General features: G+C 45.5%; 1 protein-coding gene across 5 annotated transcripts in view; it reads right to left on the reverse strand.

Moving 5' to 3' along the window:
* Nucleotides 1-13,791, reverse strand: part of MTA1 (metastasis associated 1) — a 3,368,231-nt gene that overhangs the window by 2,315,851 nt on the left and 1,038,589 nt on the right. The window lies entirely within an intron of this gene.

Genomic DNA, 13,791 nt, shown 5'->3' on the forward strand with positions numbered 1-13,791 from the left:
ACCCAATTGTAATGACTGCAACAGTGAAACATGAACATCAATACAATACAAGAAAAAAACAGATTACCACAACCAAACGGCTACAACTAGCTAGATATCAGAAAACACCAACAATGGTATAGGAAAATTACCACAGCGGGTAGAGAGAAAGGAGTGTACCAGCGATTGTACAAAGATTGCCAACAGGTAGTCGACAGGAAAGTTGGAAAGGAGACTTAGCGATACACAGGTACAGGAAAATATAGACGAAGCAAAGTAACACTTTTTCCGAAAACACTTATCTATTTAGAAATATCAAAATATATGAAAAACTTAGCTGAGAACTAGCCTGAACACAGCTTTATGGCAATGCGGCAAACAAGATCTGAGGTAACAGGGAGAAGGGGGTTATGGGTAAAGCTTAGCTCGAGAGTTTTTGGCTGGAGCAAGCTTGGTGTAAGGCAGACTCTGTTCCAAGGGCTCGGAACCGAACCCATCGGTGATGAATGGAATGAAGATCATCAGATCATCCCTTTCCAAGAAAGAAAGAGAGGGTATCCACCTTCCAGGCCAGGGGACATGGATCTCTGGCCCAAAAAAGAGGAAGTTGTATGTTAACATCACTGTGCAGCATCCATTTATGGGATTGTATTCTGCACCTGCACAGAGAATCTGCCAATATGTTCTGATTAGCGGGACTGTAAATTGCCTGAAGGTTCACCTGACACTGGATAGCTAGATCCCAAACCTGAAGAGCTAATCTGCACAGGAAATAAGACCTTGTCGTCCCCCCTGCTTGTTGATATACCACATCACTGTGGTATTGTCTGTGAGAAACTTGAAGGGCCCTGAAAGGAAAAGGGAAGGACAAGCTTGAACACAGGTAGAAGAGCAGCTCTCATTTCTGACACTGAAGTCTTTCTTTTGTCAAACAGACCAAAGGCCCTGCATTTTCAGAGGACAAAATGAGGCCCCCCATCCACGTCCAAACTGACTTCAAAAACCACTGGAGCTTTCTCATGTGGAGCTTTGCAGAGGAAGCATAGGACTAGTGGAAACCATGTAACCCAAAGTCCTCAGGAACTCCCTGGCAGTAATGTAAACCACTGGAAGAAGGGACTGACAGAAAGCAATCAGAGTTGAAGCCTTTGGGAGGAGGCAGGGATGCCAGCATTGGAACAGTCTGGAGCCTGCTCACCAAACAAAACATAATCCTGAGAAGCAGTCAGGAATTTTTTGCAAGTTTACAGTAAACCCCCAGGCTTTGCAGCAGGGAAATAGCAAAGTGAAGATGATGCAGTGAAATCTCTGGATAGGAGGCCTGAATGAGCAGGTCGTCCAGATAAGGAAAGACCTGTATTCCTCTCAACCTGCAGAAAGCAATCATAGGAGCAAGGCATTTGAAGACCTGTGGGGCAATAGACAGGCCAAAGGGCAAAGCAGAAAAAGTACAGTTGTGTACACTTACCATAAATGTAGATGTTCCAGTGTATTCACTGTTGCAGTCATCGCACTTGGGTTATCTGCCTGCAGGTAGCCCTCAGTAGGACCAAATACCAGAGACGTAGTATTTCTGCGTTAGATGCTGTCACTCCAGGACTGACGTCACATCGTCAGGGGTATAAAAAGAGGCAGCTGACATAATTACATCAGTTTTTCTTACCCCAAATGTCAGGAGCCCCCAAATAGGGAGCTACGTTATGGTGGGGGAAAACACCACCAGTAAAAAGTAAATACCAATACCCCTGAAAGGGGTGAGTAAAATCCATAGAGAGGAGAGGAGAGAGAGAGAAACCAGGGGGCTGGAGGGAGGGAAACCAGGACTGCAACAGTGAATACACTCGAACATCTACATTTATGGTAAGTGTACACAACTGTACTATGTTCTTCGTGTTTCACTGTTGCAGTCATCACACTTGGGTGGATTCCCAAAGCTGAAGAAGGGTGTAGGCAGTCAAGAAGAGTTGGGGCTGGCTAGTATGCCTTGCAGGATTGCTGTTGCAAAACCTGCCCTGTATTTGGAAAAGATAGGCAGGTGGTAATGCTTGGTGAAGGTGTGTACAGAACTCCAGGTAGCAGCTTCCAGGATGTCATTGGTAGGGACTCCCCTGAGAAATGCTGTAGAGGTAGATGTTGCCCTAGTGAAATGTTTTCTGACCCCCTGAGGAGTTGGTTTCCCAAGGTGCTTGCAGCAGAAATGGATGCAGTGTGCTATCCATTTGGAAATTGTTTGTCTTGAAATGGCCTTGCCCTCTGCCCCTGCTGCAAAGCTGACTAGTGACTGGTCAGATTTTCTGAAGGGCTTAGTCCTATCGAGGTAAAATCTGAGCTGATCCTTTCCCCTTTATTTTGAGGATAAGGGAAGAAGGTTGGCAAATGGATGGATTGGTTGAGAGCCACACTGGACACCACTTTAGGCATAAAGGAAGGGTTAGTCCTGAGGAAAACCCTGTCAGTATGGAAAATAATGAAGGGTTCCACAGCCATAAGTGCTTGCAGCTCAGACACTCTTCTAGCTGAAGTGATGGCTAGAAGCAAGACTGTTTTCCAAGCGAGGAGGACGCTGCAGGTTCAAAGGGGTGAAGCATGAGCTTTACAAGTGCAAAGTTAAGGTCCCAAGCAGGGGTGGGTGCTCTCCTTGGCGGCCATAATTTGTTTGCCCCTCTGAAGAAATGTTTGATAAGAGGGTGCGAGAAGAGAGGTGTGTCAGTGTTGTAATGAGCCGAAATGGCTGAGGCATGTATCTTAATGGAGAAAAAGGACAGGCCTGTGTGCAGTAGATTTGCTAAGTAATCTAGGATTAGAGGCAGGGAGGGCAGAGTTGTGTCCTCTCCTTTAGACTGAATCCAGGAGCAGTACCTTTTCCACTTATCAGCATAGGATTTTCTTGTACTGGGTCTTCTGGCTTCATGAATGATATCCAGCACTTGCTTGTTTAGGGCTGCTGGGGGAGAATTCAAGGAATAAGCCAGACTACAAGATTAAGATTTAGGGTTTGCAGTTGCTGATGCAAAATCGGTCCATCCTGCTGAGAGAGCAGGGTTGGGTTCTGGTGTAGGTGCCAGGGTGGCACCGGTGACAGGCTGAGCAGGAGTGGGACCAGTGCTGGCATGGCCAGTCCGGGGCAATCAGAATTGTCCTTGGTCTGTCCTGTCTTATCTTGAGTAATACTCCTGGGAGAAGGGGGAAAGGGATAGAATGAGAGATTTATCCACTGAAAAGATAAGGCATCCACTTTCCAGGCCCTGCTGTGAGGATTCCTGGTGCAGGATTTGCTGAGCTGGTGGCTGCAGGGGGAGGCAAAAACATCCACCTTTGGGGTCCCCCATTTCTGACTTAGAAGGTTGAAGGTGCTGGGCTCTAATTGCCACTCATGTGGGTCTAGGAGATTTCTGCTTAAGTCGTCTGCCAGTGAGTTTTGTTTGCCTGGCAGGAATTGAGCTTGCAGATGGACTTACGATGTCCAAGGCCGTATTCCACAGGGCCATGCCTAACCTGCAGAGTGTGTAAGAGTGGGTTCCCTCCTGCTTGTTGATGTACCACATAACTGTGGTGTTGTCTGTTTTTACTAGCAGGTATTCTGGAGAGAGTAGGGATCTGAAAGCTGTTAGAGCATGCTGCACAGCAAGCATCTCTTTTTGGTTGACGTGCAGATGAATTTGACTTGGGCTCCAGTGGCCCTGAATGCATCTGCCATCCATGTGTGCTTCCCAGGCATAGTCTGATGAGTCTGTGCTTAGGGTTTGGACGGCATGGGGTTGAGTAAAGGGCAGTCCCTTGTTGTGGTTGCATGCTGCTGCCCACCAAAGAAACTCAGTCCTCAGACAGGGTATGACAGGAACAACAGTTTCCAGGTCCTGAGAATGTTGGCACGAAAGACTTTTTAAGTACCATTGAAATTTCCTCATATGCAGTCTGGCATACGGAATTAGTAGGATGCATGAAGCCATGAACTTTAGGGCCTGCAGGATTTTCCTTGCAGATAGCTGGGTTCTGGTGGCCATTTGAGTAAAACAGTCTGTCAGATAGGCTTGCCTGTGAGGAATGTAAGGAAAGTGAGGAATGCCATGTGGGATGCTGTGTCTAAGCTTGCTCCCAGGAATACAATCTTTTGACTGTGGACCCCATGGATGTGAGAGGGATGTTCGTGTGTCACTATTGCAGTCATCACACTAGGGTTTTATCTGCCTGCAGGTAGCCCTCAGTCGGTCCGAATACCAGAGTCTTGGGATTTCGGCGTCGGATGCTGTCGCCTCTTCCAGGATGTCAGGGGTATGGCAGTCTAAGTACGGGTAAATTTGGATATTTCTCTGCCTGCAGTAAGCAATGGCTGGAGCCAGGCATTTTGTGAATACTTCGGAAGCACTGGATAAGCCAAAGGAAGTGCAGAGAACTGACAATGCATAGATCCGGCACTGAAAAGTAGATAGGCTTCTTTTAAGTCTAGGGTGACTAACCAGGCATCTTTGGCTAGCATAGGTAGAAGCTGCTGCAGGGTGAGCATTTTTAATTTTGGTACCACCAGGAAGGTGTTGAGAATTGAAAGATCTAGGATCGGGTGCCAAGAGCCCTCTTTTCTGGGTACCAGGAAAAGTCTGGAATAAAATCTTTGACCTATCTGCGCCACCGGAACCAGTTGAAGTGCCCTAATAGAGAGCAGGGATAGAACCTGGTTTTGTGCCTCTGCCCACTGGTTTGGAGGAAGGTCTGGGAACCCTTTTAAGGTTGGCAGACAGTGGAAGTAAACTTTGTACCCCTGGGATACAATGTTGAGGACTCATCTGTCTTTGGTGATAGACATCCAGTTTTTTGCATGAAGGGCAAGTAAGTTTTCCTCTTAGGGACACAAGCAGTTAGGCAGAGGTACGGAGTGGAGTAGAGAAGTCATTGTGAATTTTTTCCTTAAGTGGGTGGCTTAGCACTCCCTGCTTTGGAGGTGGAGGCACTCCATTGCTTAGATCTCTGCATACCCTGAGACTGTAGTCTTGGGGGCCTGTTTCCGCTGGATCTAGTTTGAGACTACCTGGACAGGGCTGTAAAGGACCAGTGTTCCGAGGGGCAATGCCTACTGAATCTAAGAGACTGTACTTGAAAGAATTCTTTGACTGTCTGCAAAGATTTAGCTTTTTCTTCCATCTTTTTAAGCACCTCTTCTGCTTTGGTGGCAAACAGACTGTCCTTGTTCAAAGGAGCGTCTAATAACTTTGATTTGACATGGTCTGGCAAGGTCAGCTCCTTAAGCCAAGCATGCCTTCTCAGTACAGAACCAGTGACCGCTGCCCTGCAAGATGCTTCTAGGGTGTCAAAGCCACACTGCAATATTTACTTGCTGACTTGGCTTGCAGAATGCATAAGCTCTTGCAATACTTTATTTTCTGCACAGTCTGTAAAGGTTGCTATTTTTTTGCTTAATAAGTTCCATAATATGTTGCTGGTATTTCAGCATGTGAAACTGACAATTCAAAGCCCTAATGGCGAGAGTTGCAGAGGTATATACTTTCTTACTCCATATGTCCAAAGCTCTGGAATTCCTGTCTGAAGGGGTGGGATTCTTAGCTGTAATTGCTTTGATACCTTTAGGCCCCTGGGAAAATGATCGCTGGGTCAGCAGTAGGATTTCTGAAAAGGAATTTGTGAGAGTCAGGTACTCCATAGTACCTGTATGGTTTCCTAGAAGCAGGGGGTAAAGTATCAGGAGTAAGACTGGATTCCACAGACACATAATCAACAACTTCCAGGACTGGGGGTATTGCTAAAGGCCAATGTTGTGGCAAATCCAGCAATTCTCCGAGCCTTTTCTTGCCTGAGGATAGTCTTGGCATTCCCAATGGAAATGCTCTCTTAAAAGTATGTAAGGTTTCACCAAAAGAAAAGTCCTCTGGAGGCGAGGCAGAGGGAATAGATTCCTCACCTTGGTCATAGGTTTTCTAGGCGTAGTGTGTACTCTTGGCTTTAGAAACTCGGTACTTTAAGACAGGACTGAAGACGCGAAAGAAGTCATCAGTTTGTGTCGAACATCGGTAGTGTGAAGAACTTCCTCAGAAGCCGGTGCCTGCTCAGCGACTCCGGACCCATCCAAGATAGACACATCCACAGGTTCCATAGTCAAAGAAGAGTCTCGCAGTATACTGGACTCCAAAAGGGTATCGCTAGAGGCCTGTGAATCCAATGAAGCAGGAATCAGGGGCTGTGAAAGCACCTCAGTGAGTACCGGCAAACTGGCAACTAGCTTAATGGAAGTGTCGGCAGCTTTGGACCTGTGCAGTCTCTGTCTTTATCGTAATGTTTTTTCAGAATACTGGTAGTCGGATGGCTTACCAAAGCCATTTTGGAATACGGAGATAGAGAACAAATGTATTTAGCAACAATAAGGGCCAGACGATGAATGGTCCGGGTGTTGAACAAGGCACAAAACCAACAGCGAGGTACATCGTGGTATGGGCCTAAACAGGTGAAGCAGAAAGAATGAAAATTTCGGTATGGCATTTGCTTTCCACAGGCAAGACAATTGTTAACTTTTTCTGACATCGGTTAGAGCATGACAAAAGGATCCCCAATGGAGTACTTAGAAGACTTCAGGATGATTCAATTCATAAATGAAAACTCAGGTAGTAGCCGACCGGCACTCATGTGAACTGCTTCTGCATTGGGCTCCTTGGCAAGAAAGACTGATGTAATGCCGTTGGCTGCCTGTTTTTATACCCCTGACAACCAGTCAGTCCTGAAGCAACAGCATCTGACGCAGAAATACTAAGTCTCTGGTATTCTCGCCGACTGAGGGTAACCTGCAGGCAGATAACGCAAGTGTGATGACTGCAACAGTGAAACACGAAGAACATCTGAAAATACCAAGAAGCAACAGAGAAACGTAAAAACTTCCTGAAAAGGGGATGAATAGGAATATGTAGATAAGCATCCTTGAGATCCAGGGCAACTAGAAAAGCCAAAGGAAGCATAAGAAAAAGGTGTGAAGGGACAGCATCTGAAAGGAAGGGACCTTCAGAAACGTGTTTAGCTGAGAAAAATCCAGAAAGGGTCTCCAGGTGCCTTCTTTGCTGGAGACCAAGAACATTATGGAATAAAACCTCTTACCCTCTGAGGTCTTGGAACTTCTTGAATTGTTCCTCGAGCCAACAAGCTTGGAAGCACCTCAAGAAAAAAGGGCAGTTTTTCCTGAGGAGACTGAGGAATCCCCAAGGGGGAGGGGGCATTCCAAACCATGTAATAACTCCTATGGAAAGAACCCAGCAATCTTGGGTGACCTTTACCCAAATAGGAAGGGGCAGAGAAAGAGGAATGTGACTGAGAACAGGATAGTCAGGAGGATGATTCCGAGTAGGAGGAGTTTGGGTAGCCTTAGCAGGTGGTTTCCTTCTGCCACCCTTTTTCCCTTGGGGAGGGCGAGACTGCCTATGGACACAGGCAGGCTTGTTAAGATAATTCCTCTGAAACTTGGGAACAGGTGAAACAAAAGTACCTTACCCTTTATATGCAGGGACTTAACTCCGCAGTAGCAGAGCCAAAAAAATGCTTATGATCCTGAAGAGCATCCATAAATTTAGCCTTGATACCTTAAGGCAAAGACTGAAGTCTGAGCAAGGAATACCTCCTCAAAACAGATCCAAAGGCAGCAGCCCTAGATGAAGCAAGAGCTGAATCACAGCTGCATTTAACAGAATGGCGAGCAACTTGGGAGGACATTCCTAACAAGACAAGAGCAGAGGCCTTCCCTTCAGAATCAGGCAGATCAGAAATGACTTGACAGGTCTAAGACAGAAGAGCCAAGACACACCTGGTCTTGTGCGTCTGACAGTTCACATCTCAAAAGGCTAGGGTAGTAGAAGTATATATCATCTTACCTAGCCTCCCAAAGGTTCTGCTGTCCTATATCAGAGGGAAGCAATTTAGTTGAAGTTAGCAATTTGGATGGCTTATCAGAAGCAACTGACACCACAGAAGGGTCAGCTTGCAGTCATCAGACACTTTATAAAAACCCATCAGATTTCTTGGGAGCAGGGGGCTGAGAATCAGGAGCCTGAGAAGCGGTGGAAAAAGGATCCAGTGGGGAAATAAGAACAGGAGGAACAGCACAGGGCCTAGAAGACTACATCTGTAGAAGCTCATAGCACCTCTTCTGAACATCAGATACCAGAGTACAATCCCATTTGAAAAATTCCATCATTCTGGAAATAGTATCACCAAATGAAATCTCCTTAAAAGGAGAGTCTGGACTGATAGACTCTTCTTTAGAATCAGTCTAACAGAGAAGGAATCTGAGAAGAATAAGTAAATGACTTCATCAACATCATCAGAGTAATCCTGCTCCCTAGACCTCTTAAAAGGGGTAGAAGACAAAGGAGAAGCAGGAACAGAAACGTTCAGTTGTGTACACTTACCATAAATGTAGATGTTCAACTGTATTCACTGTTGCAGTCATCACATTTGGGTTATCTGCCTGCAGGAAGCCCTTAGCCGGCCTGAATACCAGAGTCTTGGGATTTCTGCGTCGGATGCTGTCGCTTCTTCCATGATGTCAGGTGTATAAAACATGCAGCTGACACCATTAAATCAGTTTTTCTTGCCTCAGATGTCAGGTGCCCAGAAACTAGGACAATTATATGGTGTGGAACACCCCCAGCAAAAAACAAATGCACCTGGAATAAGATATGCCAAACCAAAAAAGACAGATAAAAGCAAAGAGAAGTCAGGGGGCTGGAGGGAGGGTAAAGTACAGTTGTGTACACTTACCATAAATGTAGATGTTCGAGTGTATTCACTTGCAGTCATTACATTTGGGTAATCTGCTGGCAGGTTGCCCTCAGTCGGCCTGAATAACAAAGTCTTGGGTCCTGTGTTGGTTGCTGTTTCCTCTTCCATGACATCAGGGGTATAAAACATGCATCTGACACCATTTTAATCAGTTTTTCTTGCCACAGATGTCAGGTGCTCCCCAAATGGGGAGCAAAAATAAATATATATATATGTGTGTGTGTGTATACACATGTATTTTAGAACACAAAAATATTACCTTCAACTAAAACCAAATACACCACAAAGGCTTTTGAGCATAGTGAAGGAAAGAAGAGGTATAATAATAGAGAAAAAAGGGGGCTGGTGGGTGGGTAACCCAGACTGCAACAGTGAATACACTAACATCTACATTTATGGTAAGTGTACACAACTGTACTATGTTCTTCGTGTTTCACTGTTGCAGTCATTACATTTGGGGAGAATCCCAAAGCAAAGGATGGGAGGATGGAATCAAGCAGCATTAGGAGCAGCTATAAGGCCCTGCAGGACTGCAGTGGCAAAGCCTGCTCTGGATTTAGAGAAGAGAGGTAAATGGTAATGCTTTGTGAACATATGAAATGAGCTCCAAGTAGCAGCTTCTAGAATGTCTCTGGTAGGAACCCCTCTGAGAAAGGCTGCAGAAGTAGAAGCAGCCCTGGTGGAATGGGATCTGATCCCCTTGGGCACAGGTTTACCATGGTGCAAGTAGCAGAAACTAATACAATGGCTTATCCATTTTGAAATAGTCTGCTTTGATATAGCCTTCCCCTCTGTTCCTGCAGCAAATGCGACCAGTAGTTGCTCAGACTTTCTTAGAGATTTTGTCCCTGTTTAAGTAGAATCTTAGTTGTCTGTGTACATCCAAGGAATGCAAAATCTGCTCCCCCTTGTTCTGTGGATTTGGGAAAAAAGTTGGCAAGTGAACGGTCTGGTTATGAGCCACACTGGATACCACCTTAGGCATAAAAGAAGGATTGGTCCTGAGGGCCACCTTGTCCGGTTAAAAGATAATGAAAGGCTCCACTGCCATGAGAGTCTGTAGTTCTGAAACCCTTCTAGCTAAAGTGATTGCTAAAAGAAAGGCAGTCTTCCAGGAAAGAAATTTTATATCCGCAGTAGCAGCTAGTTCAAAAGTAGGTAGGATGAGTTTTTCTAGCACAAAATTGAGGTCCCATGCAGGAGTTGGTGCTCTCATGGGAGGCCTTAAATTTTTGGCCCCTCTGAGGTACTGCTTTAGCAGGGGATGAGAAAAAAGAGGAGGCTCTGTGTTGTAATGCGCCAAGATGGCAGAGGAATGGATTTTTATTGAAGAAAAAGATAGGCCCTTGTGAAGCATCTCAGTTAAGTATTGCAAAATCTGAGGAATATTGGGCTTTGCTGTGTCTATTCCTTGCGCTTGGTTCCAAGCACAGAATCTCTTCCATTTATCAGCATAAGATTTTCTAGTACTAGGCCTTCTAGCCTCCAAAATGACATCCATCACATGTTTACTGAGAAATGTGATTGGTGAAATTAGTTGATTAGCCATGCTGCAAGATTCAGAGTTTTGAGCAGAGTGTGCAGAATTTGATAGTTCTGCTGAGACAATAGATGAGGTGTTTTGAGGCAAATACCACAGAGGAAGGTGTGACATATTCCTTAGAAGTGGGTACCAGTGTTGGCGAGGCCAGTCCAGAGCAATCAGAATAATTTTTGTTTTTTCCTGTCTGACTTTTAGTCAGACCTTGGAGAGTAGAGGCAGAGGGGGAAAGGCATAGACTGATAAGTTTTTCCAGCTGAAGGATAGAGAATCCACTTTCCATGCTTTTTTGTGATGAGTTCTTGTGCAGAATTTGTCCAACTGATAGCTTTGGGGAGAGGCAAATAGATCTATGTCTGCGCTCCCCCAGTTTTGTGGGGAGAGGCAAATAGATCTATGTCTGGGCTCCCCATTTTTGTGTCAACATGCTGAAGATTTGTGGATCCAGTTTCCATTCGTGTGGGTCCATAAGATTTCTGCTTAGGTTGCCTGCCACAGAATTTTGCTTTCCTGGCAGGAATTGAGCTTGAAGATGTATTTGGTAAGTCAAGGCTGTGTTCCACAAGCCATGGCTAGTCTGCAAAGGGGGTAGGAGTGGGTACCCCCCTGCTTATGTACCACATAACTGTGGTGTTGTCCGTCTTTATCAGTAGTTGTCCTGGATGAAGGAAGTCCTTGAAAGCTGTCAGAGCAATCTGAACAGCTAGCATTTCTTTCTGGTTGATATGTAGATGCATTTGATTTGGGCTCCATTTGCCTTGAATGCATCTCCCTGCCAGATGGCCCCCCCCCCAAGCATAGTCTGATGCACCTGTAGTTAGGGTTTGGGCGGCAGGGGGTAGAATGAATGACAGTCCCTTGTTTTGGTGACATGCCTCTGCCCACCAAAGAAACCCCTGTTGCAGGCAGGGGATGACAAGAATAATTGTATCCAGGCTGTGACAATGTTGACTCCATAAGCTTTTTAGGTATCATTGAGGTTTCCTCATATGCAGTCTTGCATATGGAATTAGTAGAATTCAGGATGCCATGAACCCCAAAGCCTGCAGAATTTGTCTTGCAGATACCTGGGTTTTTGTTGCCACTAGTTTGAAGTATGTTGTCAATTGAATTTGTTTGTCTGGCGTGAGGTAAGCCATCTGGGCAGTTGTATTCAAGCTTGCACCCAGGAATGTAATTATTTGAGAGGGTACCAGCTGCGATTTCTTTTCGTTTATGATGTACCCTAGAGGCACGCTAGAAGCCTTTTCACAAATGCCAGATGCTGAAGAAGAGTGTCCTTGTCCTCTGCCTGAATGAGACAATCGTAAATTTGAATGTTTGTCTGCAAAATACAATTACTGGTGCCAGGAACTTTGTGAAGACCCTGGGCACAGTAGATAAACCAAAGGGCAGTGCAGTGAACTGGTAATGCAAATAGCCTGCTTCGAAGCAGAGGTATCTTCTGCAAGATTCCCTGATTGGGATATGCAGGTATGCCTCTTTCAAGTCTAAAGTTACCAACCAGGCATTCTTGCCTAGCATAGGCAGTAGCTGTTGTAAAGTCAGCATTTTGAATATTGGAATGTCCAGGAAAGTATTTAGAATGGATAAGTCCAGAACTGGACGCCATGATTCGTCTTTTCTGGGTACCAGGAAAAGTTCTGAATAAAACCCTTGTCCTTTTCTAGCACTGGTTGAATAGCCCCCATATCCATGAGGGACATGACTTGTTTCTGGGCCTCTGCTCACTGATTTGGTGGCAGATCTGGCCATCCGTTTGGAATTGGCAATGTGTGGAAATGAAATCTGTACCCCTGGGATGCTATATTTAAGATCCACTTGTCCTGGGCAATTAGATGCCAATTTTGAGCATGAAGTGCCAGTTTCCCCCCAAGGGGGCTGCCAAAAGATAAGTGCTTGGAGATGACAGAGGGAAGTCATTGAGACTGTTTACTGTAGGGTGGTACTTTGCTACCTCCTGATTTGGAGGTGGAGGCACCCCATTGTTTTGACCTGTAAGATCCTTGTGACAGGAACCTGGAGCCTTTGGAGCGTCTGGATTTGGCCTGAGCGGCTCTGTTGGACACAAGAAAGGATCAATTCTAAGTAGGCCAGTGTCTACTGAACCTGGGTGGCTGCACTTGCAAGAAATTTTTTACAGTTTGCATAAATTTAGCTTCGTCGTCCATCTTTTTTAAAACCTCTTCTGCCTTATTACCAAACAGACTGTCCAGCTGTAAAGGAGCACCCAACAATTTAGCTTTAGCATGATCAGGCAGATTTTGCTCCTTGAGCCAAGCATGCCTTCTTATCACAGATCCAGTTACGGCAGCCCTGCAAGAGGCCTCCAAGGAATCAAAACCACATTACAAAGTATGCTTTCCAACCTATTCTGCTGAATGCAATAAATCCTGTAACTCTATTTTCCACACAGTCAGAAATCATCATTTTCTGTTTCAGTAAGCCCATAACATGCTGTTGATATTTAAGCATATGAAACTGGCAGTTTAAAGCCCTGATTGCCAAGGTTGCAGACGTATAAACCTTCTTACCCCATCTATCCAGCATCCTGGAGTCTCTATCTGAAGGGGTAGGATTTTTGTAGAAGCCTCAACACCCTTGGGACCCTGAAAAAAAGGAACCCTGTAATATCTGTCTGGCTTACTAGGAGCTGGAGGCAGGGAATCAGGAGCCATGTTTGATTCTGAGAAAACATCAACAATGTCTAATACAGGAGGTATAGCCAAAGGCCTATGCTGAGGAGGAAGAAGAAAATCCATACGCCTCTTTTTGGATTCTGAGAAGTCCTGACTCTCCCAATGAAACGTCTCTCCTAAAGAGAGCTCTCAGGAGGAGAAGCAGAAGGGATGGATTCCTCTGCATCCAAGTCCTCATAAGGTGGGACAGAAAATTCCTGATCAGAAGAGGAATCAGAAGAAATGGAAACCTGATCTGAAGATTCATAATCAGTGCCTTGCCTAGGCCTCTTAGCGGGTGAGGGGGGGGGGGGGGGCCCTGATCAAGGTAATTAAATCCTCAGCCATTTTGATAATTTGTTTTTCAGGCATAGGGGCCTGAGCACGTGGCTCATGCATCGGTTTTTTTAGACAGAAGGTTTTGGCCTTGTTTCTGATGATGGCGTCAGTTTAATATGCAAATGTTGAGGCCTGAAAACACCCTCAGAAGCCACTGCCTGCTCGACGGCTCCGGAACCATCCAAGGGAGAGACATCCGCGGGTTCAATACTTGCAGAATCTCACTGCATACCGGACTCCAAAAGGGTCTCGGTAGAGGCCTGCAACTCAAAAGTAGCGGGCATCAGGGGCTGCGAAAGCGCCTCACTGAGTACCGGCGACTGGCTTAAGAGAAGCTTCGTCATCGGTTTTGGACTTCGACAGTCTGTCTGTCTTTTTCCTTGTGTTTTTTGTGAATTCCGGTAGTCGGATTGCTAACCAACGGCATTTCAGGATAGTTAAATCTTGAACCAAAGAATTTGGAAGCAAAAATATACCAACGCTTAA

The sequence above is a fragment of the Protopterus annectens genome, chromosome 6.part0, assembly GCF_019279795.1.
Source record: "Protopterus annectens isolate FY-2018-M chromosome 6.part0, PAN1.0, whole genome shotgun sequence".
Lineage (NCBI taxonomy): Eukaryota > Metazoa > Chordata > Ceratodontiformes > Protopteridae > Protopterus > Protopterus annectens.